The following is a 12,978-nucleotide window of genomic DNA, read 5'->3' as shown; positions in this document are numbered from 1 at the left end:
TGTCATTTTTTTTATTTTAATTGAACTTGTATTTATTATCTTTTCATAAATAAATAAAACTCTTTTACTTTCACATTATTATTAATACATATTACAATATTATTTACCAGTAACGTCCCGTGGGGGTAGGCAGATCGAGCGTCGCTTGGGGGCGGCAGTTACCCAAAGGGCGGCAAATCGGGGAGAATCACTAGGTATATAATAAATAGAAAAAATCATTAAAAAATTCAGCTCACTGGTTGGAAACAAAATGTATTAATTAGGTACTATAACAGTTATAACAGGATTTTTTGTCGGGTTCGCGATGTCTAGTTTACTTCCGTTGTCCTTGGACATCCGTTCTTGGTGAACAGCATTGACAAGTGCATACCTAATTTAAAATGTATCCAAATATGTTTACCAGTCACTCGCGAGTTTTGGAATTTGTCAAGTATATTTTTAAATGTACCTATCTGAAATCGTAGACACGCAATATTGTCTATTGAAGGAGATATGGCATTTAAATTAGATTTAGTCAAAGACATATTGTTGGTAATGTATCCATACAATACATTTCTTATATATTGAAATCATGAATGGATGATAAATTACCTACTGTATAAAAAAATTGGCGGCATTTTGGCACTGCCTAGGGGCGGCATTTTGACTAGGGACGTCACTGTTATTTACTCCATTAAACCTATGTGTTTCCAAGATTGAATGTAGGTACACAGTATTAACAATAAATGTTTTAAATATTATAAATTATACAAAATTTATTTTTGACCGATTTTATCAACGTTATTTGTATATATAGAAATTTTATATTGACTATTGAAAAAAATGCCAATCCCGGGACCAGTCACGGGATCCCGGGATCGTCAAATCGTAATCCCGAAATCCCGGGATCAAGTTTTTGGCTCGGGATTGGATTCACTAATCCACAGTCGATTGAAGTGTATTGTGCACAATATATTGTACTTCACATCCAATGCTGACGATTTTAACACCAAGTATTTGTTTGAGTCGGCTGTAAACGTAATTTTGCCATCTTCTATCTACGCCATGGCCCCCATATCCTAAAGCGGGCCCTTAGGCTAGGATCTTTGGCGGCCCCCCTTCCTACCTATCGATTAAGCTAAAAACAGTGTCACGCACTATATTAACGTTTTTCAAATTGTGTTTTAGGTCAAATTAAAGGTACTTATACAGTGTATTATACTTTAATCATGGAATAGTCGAGTATCAACACACAATAATTAAAAATTACATCGCACAATCATATAAATTAAAATGTTAATGTCCATGAAGGATAATAGCGCCGCAGTCGACTTTTTTTAAAACTTTTAACGCTAATTTATGATGTGTGTTTATCTCACTTATCTGATCAACCCGCCACGCCGGGCCCTTGGGCTAGAGCCCTGTCAGTCCCCCCCTTATGGGGGCCATGATCTACGCCTCCAAAATTCGTGTATTAATTACAAAATGCAATCTTTTTATCAATCTCATGACGATGCACTGTTCAAATTATGTTTTCAGTCAACATTTCCGATGTCTTGCCGTGAACAGACTCAAAATCCAGCAGTTTTACCGAATACTACAAGGTTCTAAGTGTTCGTCCTTGAAAAAACAAACCCAACAATGAAGTAGTATTCTAAGCTGCCTCATTGTTACTTTTGTTTCTCCAAGGACAAACACTTAGAACCTTGTAGTTCTCCACTCGTCTTTCCAATGGTAAAAAGTATATAACAGGCGCTAGTTTTACTTCTTTTTATTTGAAGTGTTGTTAGTAACACTTACAAAATGCGTGTTATGTCTACGGCCAATCATAATAATGTATTATTGCCAATTAGGGAATCCAATCCCGAGCCAAAATTCTGATCCCGGGATTGGCATTTTTTTCCATTGTTAATATATTTTTTTTATATTTACAAATAACATTGATAAAATCGGTCAAAAATAAATCTAGTATAATTTATACTATGTAAGACATTTATTGTTAATATTGTATACGTTCAATCTTGGAAATACATAAGTTTAATGGAGTAAATAATATTGTAATAAAAATAATAATGTGAATTGAATATGAGATTGCTGTTTCTGATAGTAAAGACTTAATAAATGGGTTAGCGAGATTTAAAATAGTAATGCAAATTTAATCATGGTGTACTTATGGCCTTTCCAGTTGGTTGTTTAAAGCCAGGGCATGCACCTAATAGGTTACCTAGTGGTTAACATTTCTCGAAAAAAATCGGGGTGCATTATGATGGAACATAGTTGAAAAAGTCATAAAATTAAAAAATAATTTTAATAAATATAATCATCATTTCGTATGTAACATTTGTTTTATTTTGACGTAAGGTACAAGAAATCAGCATCTTGGTTATCAAACAAATCTGGTATAATATTCTAGCTTTATTATGTGAAATTTTAAACATTTTGCGGTGTCAAAAAACGCTAGATTTAACGTCGTACGCCAGATGCAAAATTTGCCTATTTAAAAATGATAGATCTGGCAAGAAATACGCTAAATTGTCAACGCATCTGCGCATCTATTCTATACACAAGACTGCTATCGGCCGCTTTCGGCAGCTATCGAGGGTAGTTTTTCATTTATTTTTGTATTGAAGTATTAGCACTTTTTGTAACAATTACAATAAGTACTATGGTTTACCATCACCTCTCTTGGGTGTGCTAAATTATAAAGCGAGATAGACAGTTTTTACTGTTTAGACGGCTAATGTATTGTAACAATTATAATACTTCGATACAAACATATGAAAAACTACCCTCGATAGCTGCCGATAGAAGTTTAGTGAAGAGGCGACGTTGAACCTACCTGGCTCGGCCACATGCTGCGGATGCCAGAAGAGAACCTCAACCTGGCTTACCTGTTCTTCCAGCCGACCGGATTCCGGCGTCCTGGAAGACTGCTAAATACTATCTATAGGGCAGCGATTTCCAAACTGGGAGGCGCGAACAGTTTCACACAATTAATGTAGCCACAGGTTTGCAGTTTGCAAATTAAGAACGATAATTTTGTTGTTAAACTTGTGTATTTGGTTGAAATTAAAAAAAAAATGTGTGAATAAATCAATGCAAAGACCCACTAATGCATTCACTGATTTAAAAAGACAAAGTGAAGGCATTCATAAAAAATTGGAGCTTTGGAAATCAAAATTACAAAAAAAATAAGTTCGCCATATTTCCACTTTTAAATGATTTCTGCGCCAGATATATTGGAGCAAACAAAAATCTATTTACTGAGTTCTTGGTTGGTTTGCTAATGTACTTTTCACATTATTTTATTAATAGTAAAAAAAGTCACGGTTGAAAAAGGTTGCGCGTTGCAAGTTGATGTGATATCTATATGATGATTGATATACTTAAATGATAACTCCCGTGTATAATTGCCACACTGCCTTTAACCTCAGCGATAGGTAGGTGGGCCTGCCAAAGATCCCGGCCTCGGGGCCCACTTCAGGATGTGGGGCCCATGATAGAATCCATTTGTAAATGAACGATGATGAATTTAGATTGACTACTTTTAAAATTTATTGTGCTAATAAATAAGCACATTCATCGCATGAAAAACAAATTAATTTAAAAATGAATATAATGGAAGTAGTAAATTTATTTATATAATTTATTAAATATTTTTATATAATTTTTTTAATTTTTGTATTATTAGTACATTTTTGACTATATTTTAATGGGGGGAGGGAGGCGGCAAGATTAGATTTTTTTAAAGGGAGGCATAGTAACATAAAGTTTGGAAACCACTGCTATAGAGTGTATATGACGGAGCTACGGAATGCTGGTTTGACCTGGAACGAAGCAAGAAGACTGGCGAGCGACAGGGATTCTTGGAGGCGCCGCGTGGTGTCCATATGCTCCAACTAAGGGGCGGATATGGCCGAAGAAGAAGAAGAAGTATAGAATAGATCAGCTGGTCCTCAAAACGAAAGCTCGAAAATCCACTATATAGGAATCAGTGACGTCCCTAGACAAAATGCCGCCCCTAGGCAGTGCCAAAATGCCGCCACATTTTTTATGCAGTACTTTATATCAAGATATACCTACATATACCACCATTATACCACTAAATCTAATTTAAATACCATCTCTGCTTCAATAGACAATATTGCAAGTCTACGGTTTCAGAAATGTACATTTAAAAATGCACATGACAACTTCCACAACTCGCGAGTGACTGGCAAACATATTTGGATAATTTTTAAATTAGGTATGCGCGTATCATTGCTGTTCACCAAAAACGTGACGTCCAAGGACAACGGAAGTAAACTAGACATCGCGAACCCGAAAAAAATAAAGTCCTCTTAAAACTTGTATAGTACCTACCTAATTAATATATTTTCTTTCCAACCAGTGAGCTGAATTTTTTAATGGAAAGATATTCCCGTCATTACTAAGTTTAGGTAGCTTTCTATGTATACTTAATGATTATCCTCGATTTGCCGCCCTTTGGGTAACTGCCGCCTCCAAGCGACGCTCAATCTGCCTACCCCCACGGGACGTCACTGATAGGAATACTTAATAGGTATAATTTTATTAGGACGTATCCCAGGGAATTCTGTTCTGTGATGTCTACTAATTGATTAAGGATATTTTTGTTTTGTTTATGTCCTAATTAGGACTCTGGTGTAGTAGGTAACACGATTCATTAAAAAACAAACATGCTTATCTATCCTGGAAACGGAATGTTTTATAATTGTTTTTAATGATTGTGATAGGAGTACAAAACAGCGGTAAATATGATTCTTAACTAACAATCAATTTTCACTGTAATTAAAATAATGTTAGCTATTATTAAAATACCTTCACTTAGAAAAATAACAAACACTTAATTATGTTGGTTACTGTATTTTGTTTTTCTACCAATTCTACGAATGAAAATATCAATATTATTAAGCGTGTAATAAGCTCGCCCACTCACCGATACATCCAATGTCCAATAGTATTATCATACACCGCGGTAAGTACTTGATTTTGCACAGTACCGATTTCAATAGAATATTCTCGAGTGGCCGAAGGAGGGACGCGGGCAGCGGTGCTCGCAGCTGGAAGCCTAATCGGTACTGCCGGTCAAACAGTCCGATTTCAGTATTTCTCCGTTTCTGCATCGTACGTGAGCACGCGCGCCACAGCGAGGAAAGAAATATAGCTATTGTAATGATTTATTAAAATTGTTAAAATTTATTTCTGCAAGCAATTTATTCAAAGTTCTTTATTTTAATTATTAATATAATTAATTATTTATATTTAATTTTGATGTTAATAGTAAAATATAATCCAAATAAACATTTATTTTTATTTTTAATCAACCGCAGCATCCCCAAATATCTTATCCGCGAGCCGCCACTGGGTATAAGGTATAAGTATATTTAAAAATTTAAATTATTACCGCCAAAAAAGTACCTACTACTATGACACAATTAATATGTATGTTTGCTTAACATTATTTGATAACACTAGATTTTAATGTTAGAATGACAACAATGCTCCGTAAAGAGAAAAGAGCACGTGAAATCCGCCCCCTGCGTCATTTTTGATAGCGTTAAATAACAAATAAAAAATATAGGCCCGTTTCAGACGGGACACCGTTGTCGCGTTCGGTATAATATAGGAGGCCTTTGTATTCGAATAAAGGGAAAATTGTATTATGTTTATGAACTAAGCTATGCTAATGAGCCAACGCACAATTTCGCGTTATAAATTAGAAGATAAAACTGGCTGCGGTAATAAAAGCAAGTGTATCGGCGGCTTGAGAATGTAGCGGCCGACGGAAAAGTGTACCGGACACGCGTTGACTCATTAGCTCTGGGGCGTTTATTAACATTATACAAAGTCCCCTTTATTCGAATACAAAGGCCTCCTTTATTAATCGTGCGCGACACCGGTGTCCCATCTGAAACGGGCCTTAATGTTTTTTTGTTCTCTTTCGAATTAAATTCTCAAACTGTCTCTCTGAGATAAAATTAATTGAGAAAAAAAATCTCGATACAAACATATTATGAAAAACTACCCTCGATAGCTGCTGATAGCAGTCTTGTGTATAGAATAAATGCGCTGATAGTATTTACCGAGAATGTGTTTGTTCCCATAATTAAACCAAGATATTTCCCTATAGTTTCAATTCTAGATTTCTCTTGCCTTCGCAATAACAATAAATAATATGGTAAACCCACAGAACAAATAATAAACTCTATCCCCAATTCACTATACTTTGAAACAGGGTTTTGAATATATAGACGTGCAATAGTGTGTGTTGCAACTTTCAAATACACCAATATAAATGAGCCTCAGTGCATAAACCGAGAGTAGTTATCAGAACGAAGTACAAGCCTAGAATGACATATTCTTGATACGTGTTTAAGTTTATCGTATATTCTTCCACGCTCAAGGTCGGGTGCCCGTTACTCCACACCCGTTAGGTATTTCAGTTCCCGATGGTACCCATACTGAGAAGCAACACGATGGTATAACGTTTCATGGCTAAGTTGATAATAATAAAATCAAGGTTCTACTGTGCGTTATACCCAAGAAACACGGCTTCATTTTAGTAACACAATAGTGCGCTCTCTATATATTATCATTACTCTGATGTATGTACCCACAGGAAACTATGAAATGATTTTTTTTATTTTGTAATTTTTGAGAAGCAATTTAAAAATGTAGATATTATAACGTAAGTCAAGGTTTAGAAACATGGTAAACTTGAAAACCCCGATTTCGTAAAACAATGATATCTATTATTATGTTTGTAAATATAATTACATGCCTACTAATGTAGCACCAAGACTCGCTATCTTAACGAGCTGTCAACTAGGATAGTAGTGGCGGTCAACATTTTCAGGCGGTACACAAAAAAACGACCGTCAAAGTTACCTACATATTTAGTTGGATGCGGAAGAAAAAAACGGTACTGTTCGGTTATCAGGAATACAGCGGATTAACAACTGGATTATTTGTTAGGTTAACCTAACCAAACCTTACCTAACCTAACCCAAACTAACAAATAATCCAGTATATTGGGTATTTTCAAAATGTGTTTTCCGCTGTATTACTGATAACCGAACTGTACCAAAAAACTCCTCTTTATGAGAGCATCACACTTGCCGTACATATTTTCCGCGCCAGAGCTGGGAATGGAACCTGAACCGAAAACTTGAACACTAAGAATCCCTTAACTATTTCTGCTCCAGGACAGGAACCGGAACCCTGCATTAAAAATGATTCTGTAGGTTCCATTGTTATATTATTTTTGGTCATTATTCACCCATACGCATCTATTCTATACACAAGACTGCTACCGGCCGCCATCGATAGTAGTTTGTCATATTTTTGTATTGAGATATTATAATTGTTACAATAAGTTAGCCATCTAAACTGTCAAAACTTTCTATCTCGCTCTAAAAGTTACCATAGCCAAGAGAGGTGCTGTTAAAACATAGCACTTATTGTAACAATTACATCGAACTTATTGTAAAAAATATAATACCTCAATACAAAAATATGAAAAACTACCCTCGATAGCTGCCGATAGCGGCCCATAGCAGTATCTAGTAGCATATAATATATGCGATGATGCCGTCATTGAAAACAATGTTTCAATTTACCAATAAATGCCTTTAAATAATTATGGTATCCAATTATCCATTAACACATACTTTAAAAAATTTCAAATTTAATTAAAATAGCCATAATGTACCTATAGGTAGGTAAGTATATATTGTTTTAAAGAAACCCTTAAACCGGAGTTCTAATTTTTGATGCTAATGAACCGAACCCCGCAACTGAACCACAAGCGATTTCCCGCTGTAACTGACCCTTTAAAAAATTGAGGTTCTAGCTCTGGGCCACGCTCATTGTCAATGTTTATAAAGAGGAGCCCCTCGTGTCATGTTTCTCAAATTCACCGTCATACAATTTAAGTTACTCTAATTATTTTAATATAATGTCGAACAAGAACTTCTTGTCAACGTGTTAAAACTGTATACTAGCAAGCCCCTCCTGTGCCGTTAATCGCATTTCCGTTTTCAAATAAGGAACGCCCCCAAATTTATCATATCATGTTACGTTTCCGTGGCGTAAAGATCTATCAATCTACGTAATTTGATGTTTTTTTATAATAAAAATATGTATAAAACGATCAGGAGTGATGTTAGAATTATTATTAGTAAAATTTTGGTTTATTGCGAAATAGAAAAGAGTCTCATCTAAAAAGAGAGACAATACACTATTTAACACAATCACTGAATACCTTTTAATTAATTTTTAATTACCACATTAAAATAACATGCTAATTGCATCTAATAGCCGTTTAACGGGGACACGGGAGCCGTGTCGTCCGCGTCGAACGAGTTAAACACGCGTTGCCGCCATTACAGGTACGTTACTGAGAAGTCTTCTATATGCGACTACAGCGACTTCTTGTTATCGACGAGATCTTGTCGTCGGACAGGAACATGTTTAATTATAATCTGTTTGTAGAGATTCTGAATTTTTAAAAGGTTCTTAATATTTCTGAAAGTCCATATGACGAGATATCCAACCTGGTGATTAAAATGCCCGGCAATAATTATATTGTATTAGTCAACTTTAATAAAGCTGTTGTAGTCCCTGTTTAGCAAAGGTTCAACATAACTGGTGGTTTATTTACTTAATACTTTAAAAAACATTGAGAGAAGGTGATCTTGTTCAATTAAGCACGTACACACTGCGTAATTAATTAATCAGTGCCGCCTCTCGCTTTCAGATAAAAACTTGTCATCCTGTCGCAGTTACTATTCACGGTTCCATAATTTGCTATGAAAAAACGTCAAAAGTGACATTTCTGAGAGAAAAAATAACAGTGTTGCTTACATAACAAATCTATATTTCCTGACAAAAACAATCTATCTAATGTTAATAGGTAATTTTATATAAACCAAGGAGACGCGTAAACATTTTAAATATTGTTTGCTTAACATATTATTATATCCAATCCAAACTAAGCAAAAAAACAAAAATATTTTGTTGTAGAAAAAAAGTGTTAAGTTAATTTGAAGTGTTGTGTTATTTTATCGACTCGCTAAAATGATTAATTATTTTTCCAAACTAATTACTAAGCGGCTATGTTCCAGTGTATGTATACGATCGTAATCAATAGACTAAAATACTATTGTCGCTTATTTTCCGCTTTTGTGGAAATAATATAAGTGAAATGAAACACATTGCATGGTTTCAAAACTCTTTTTCGCATAATGAGTTTAGCAGGAGGGTGAATGATGGTGTGATGAGGACGTGGTGAGTGAAGAACTGAAGTATTATTGTTGAGAATTTTTTATTTGACGGATTGACAAGTGCAGTTTACATAGGTACAAGGATAAAAGATAACAGCGAGGTAGATATGTTTAACCCGAGGTACGATGATACTGAGTGACAGTTTTCTACCAATATAAATTGAATGTTCTGTTGGAACGATGGAATACTTGGTCATGATGCCTCCGGGAGTGAACACCGTGAGAAGATCAAGCCTTCCGATCCACAATTCAATGTGGCACCGAGGGCACAACGTCTTTGTGAGCCTTAGAAAGAGGATCGTCAGCGAGCCAACTGAGGATATTAACTCCTACAATGAACTTATCGGGTGAGATGCACTTTTTTCGTACTATTTCTCTTGTTAATGTTCTATCTATTCACTATACTGACTATAGTTTTCATCCAACACCAAAATCAAGGTGCCAAGCTGATGGCATTCAACTTCAGTTAATCTTCGTCTGCCATTCGTTCGCCATGAGGCCCTGACGATGAAGAAGAAGAATAATAATACTCCATTCACCTAAATATTTTGATATGCTGTCGTAACTGGAGGGTGTCCGGGACCAAACCTTATGTGTGCGCCCGACTTAATGTAATTCGCACATGCTCTCGGTGCGACATTTAGGTAGAAAAAAAAAACTGCTCGTCGCATGTAACAAATTTCACTCGACATGGGCCGCAGGTAGAATCGGAAAATATTGCATCGGCCCAAGTTGTTTTATTCATTTCGGTTTGCGGCGTGACGTCACTGTCCCGACATAATCCGGCCTGTGTCCGCGGAAGAGAGTTGCAACATTGCCGACCGTTTTGATTTATGATCGTGTCCCATTCGAGACGATTTTGTAATGTTTGACTACTTCAAACGTGAAGCATGTTGGGTTGCTATATACGAGAAAAATACTCGATTCAGATTATTAGACATATACCTACGATAGTTAAAAAAAATTAAAACCGTTATACATGCATGTTTACCTCATTTTATTGGTAAAATAAAAAACGTATTCTACGCATGATATTTTCATGGGAACTGTACATATTTTTGGCACTATATTTTTTTACTCGATATGTGTAAAACGGTGTTATTTTTACATTTTAAGGTCAAGAATCAAGGTCATATTTATATATAAAACACGAGGTCTTTTATCACGAAGTATTTTATGCCATGTCGGTAGCTGAAACATATTAGCAAGCATTGACTAATAATATTTCACTTAATTTCGCGCACTAGACCATTCAGTTTCATAGCCAACTGGAAACCATTATCCAGAATCTTTATCACAGTTCACCGTGAGATATTGTATCGGAAACCGATGGCCGTATAGCGGTTAGATCAAATAAATGTCTAAATAAAACACTTAAGAACAACCGAAAGCAAGGGAAATGCAGAAGAAAATTTGGGTAAGTATGTAAGTAAATTAGGAATAGGTACAATCATAACATAGGTATACTTATATTTATATAGATTTCCGAATGATTCAAAAGTGGGTTTATAAGTAGGTACTCTTAAGTATCCAGTCGTATTCAGTAGCGCGCTCAGGATTTAATATTGGGGGGGGGGCAATGAGGATAAAGTAAATTAGTCCCATAGGCTCTTTTTCTTCTTCATATAATTATTTTTACACGGCTGCTAATTTGTACAGTTTCGCTTAGTTTTTACTAAATTGGAGGTATAGTGGCGGTAACTGTTGAATGTGTCATCAGCGACTGGCGGATTGGAAGACACTAACAGCGACCATGCTGGACATGTGTGCCTAGTATGCTAAAACATTACTCAAATAATATCGGCTGTGCTACCCGCTTGGTCTAGAGTATATAATATGTCATAATTTGTATTACTATATCGACTTTGTAAAGGAAATAGGGCGTAATCCACACAAATCAAATTTTACAGGAGGCACAAAAACTTTTTTGTTATGGTTTTAAATACAAAATAGTCATAACCTTGAAGTGCATGATAATTATTGATAATTTGGTTTTTATATTCCTAATCTGATATTAATTATTGAGTTAATTTAAAAAAAAAACACAAGAAAAATGATGGTTAAGTCGTTTATCCTACGTCACTTTCTTTTAAATTTGTTAACTAAATTTAGATAATAAATCGGCATTTGCAGCCCACATCCTTTGGACACAACGTGTATTTAGTCGTGTACAACGTTATTATGCAATAAAACCTATTTTGAAAAACCTTAGGGTTACGCTCTTTTTCCTTTCTACTGTCGATACAATATATTTTGATGACAATAAAACAATTGTTAATTATACATATCTTTGACTGCTGTTGTCACATTATTTTTTTTAATTTGAGGGGGCGGCAATGTCGGGCAGCCACCCATGGTGCATCTCTGTTTTGATGAATACCATGTCTTCTTCATTTTTTTATACTTTTTGGTCATATATTACATATTGATGTACTACTCTCTCAGTAATTCGCCGCTCGATTATCCGACAACTACTATAATTCGCCGTTTTTTTACTAGTTAAAATCACAAAACCAAGCTCTATAATTCGACGGTAATGGTATGTAAAATTTAGTAGTCCGCCGCGTGTGTATTTAACGTAGCTGAGGCATGGAACAACCTACCGAGACGAGCAATAATTTAATCGTGAAAAAACCTGTGGCCCTCCATGAACCAAGATGATGAAAACTGGGAACCGGAAGACTTAGTTAGAAGAATTGATTCAGAAGGCGACTGAAAACTCAAAGCTAAAGCGAAATATTTTAGAAGAATGGATAGCAGAAAGTTATGAGGAGTATGCGCTGCTTTCGACTGAATACGAGCTTATAAAAACATCAAGAGGCTTGGATTCTGAGGATGAAGGCAATAATTGTCTACCAACTGCAGGTCATACAGTCAAATCAGAAGATGCACTGGCTATGTCTGATGCGTTACCATTAATTAATGGGCAGTGGAAAATAATGCAACCGTCAACACATTCATCATGTTGCATAAATTACGAGAAGACACCACCTTCCAACAATATTTAGAAAAAAACAAACAACACTGAACAAGTAATTGTGTTAAGTGATTTACTGTTTAATATGTTTTCAGTTCCTAATAAACTTAGTTTATATTAATATGTATAACTTAATACATAATCAATTTTGATCATAAAAAACCGTAAGTTGCTAGGTAGTACAAATTTCTCAATAAAAACTATTTTTACGACATATCTGTCTTAATTTTTATAATATTTTGTATTTATGCACTATAACCCGCCGTTTTCACTAATTGTACAGTTGTCTGGGTTTTTAATGTGGCGGATTACTGAGAGAGTACTGTATTGAATTTACGATTATTTTATAGGTTATTCATTTTAAAATGCGTATAAAACGAAATGCAGGTGGCCTTCTAAGTAGTGTAATTGAACAACACCTGCATCTCACCTTCAGCGCTTTAACGCGATCATAGATAATAACTAGTGATTGTGAGAATAATGCGAAGATAGATAATAATATTATTACTGATAAGAAATGTTTATCGATGTATCTGTACTTATGCTTTCTTTCAAGTATTGGTCGATAACTATTCTTATAGATTTCCGTGCTATTTGGGTCTTCAAATCAATAAGAAATCAGATTCACCTGGGATTTATATTTTACTCAGTTGTGGCAATACTGCCCTTCTAAGGAAGAAGGCAGTAACTGACTCTCACACACTTTCGAGATAAATG

This window comes from Rhyacophila brunnea, unplaced genomic scaffold (genome assembly GCF_057557595.1).
Source record: "Rhyacophila brunnea isolate RB1 unplaced genomic scaffold, BYU_Rbru_1.0 scaffold_19, whole genome shotgun sequence".
NCBI lineage: Eukaryota > Metazoa > Arthropoda > Insecta > Trichoptera > Rhyacophilidae > Rhyacophila > Rhyacophila brunnea.
The sequence above is the reverse complement of the archived record's forward strand: the minus strand, read 5'-3'. Positions refer to the sequence as shown.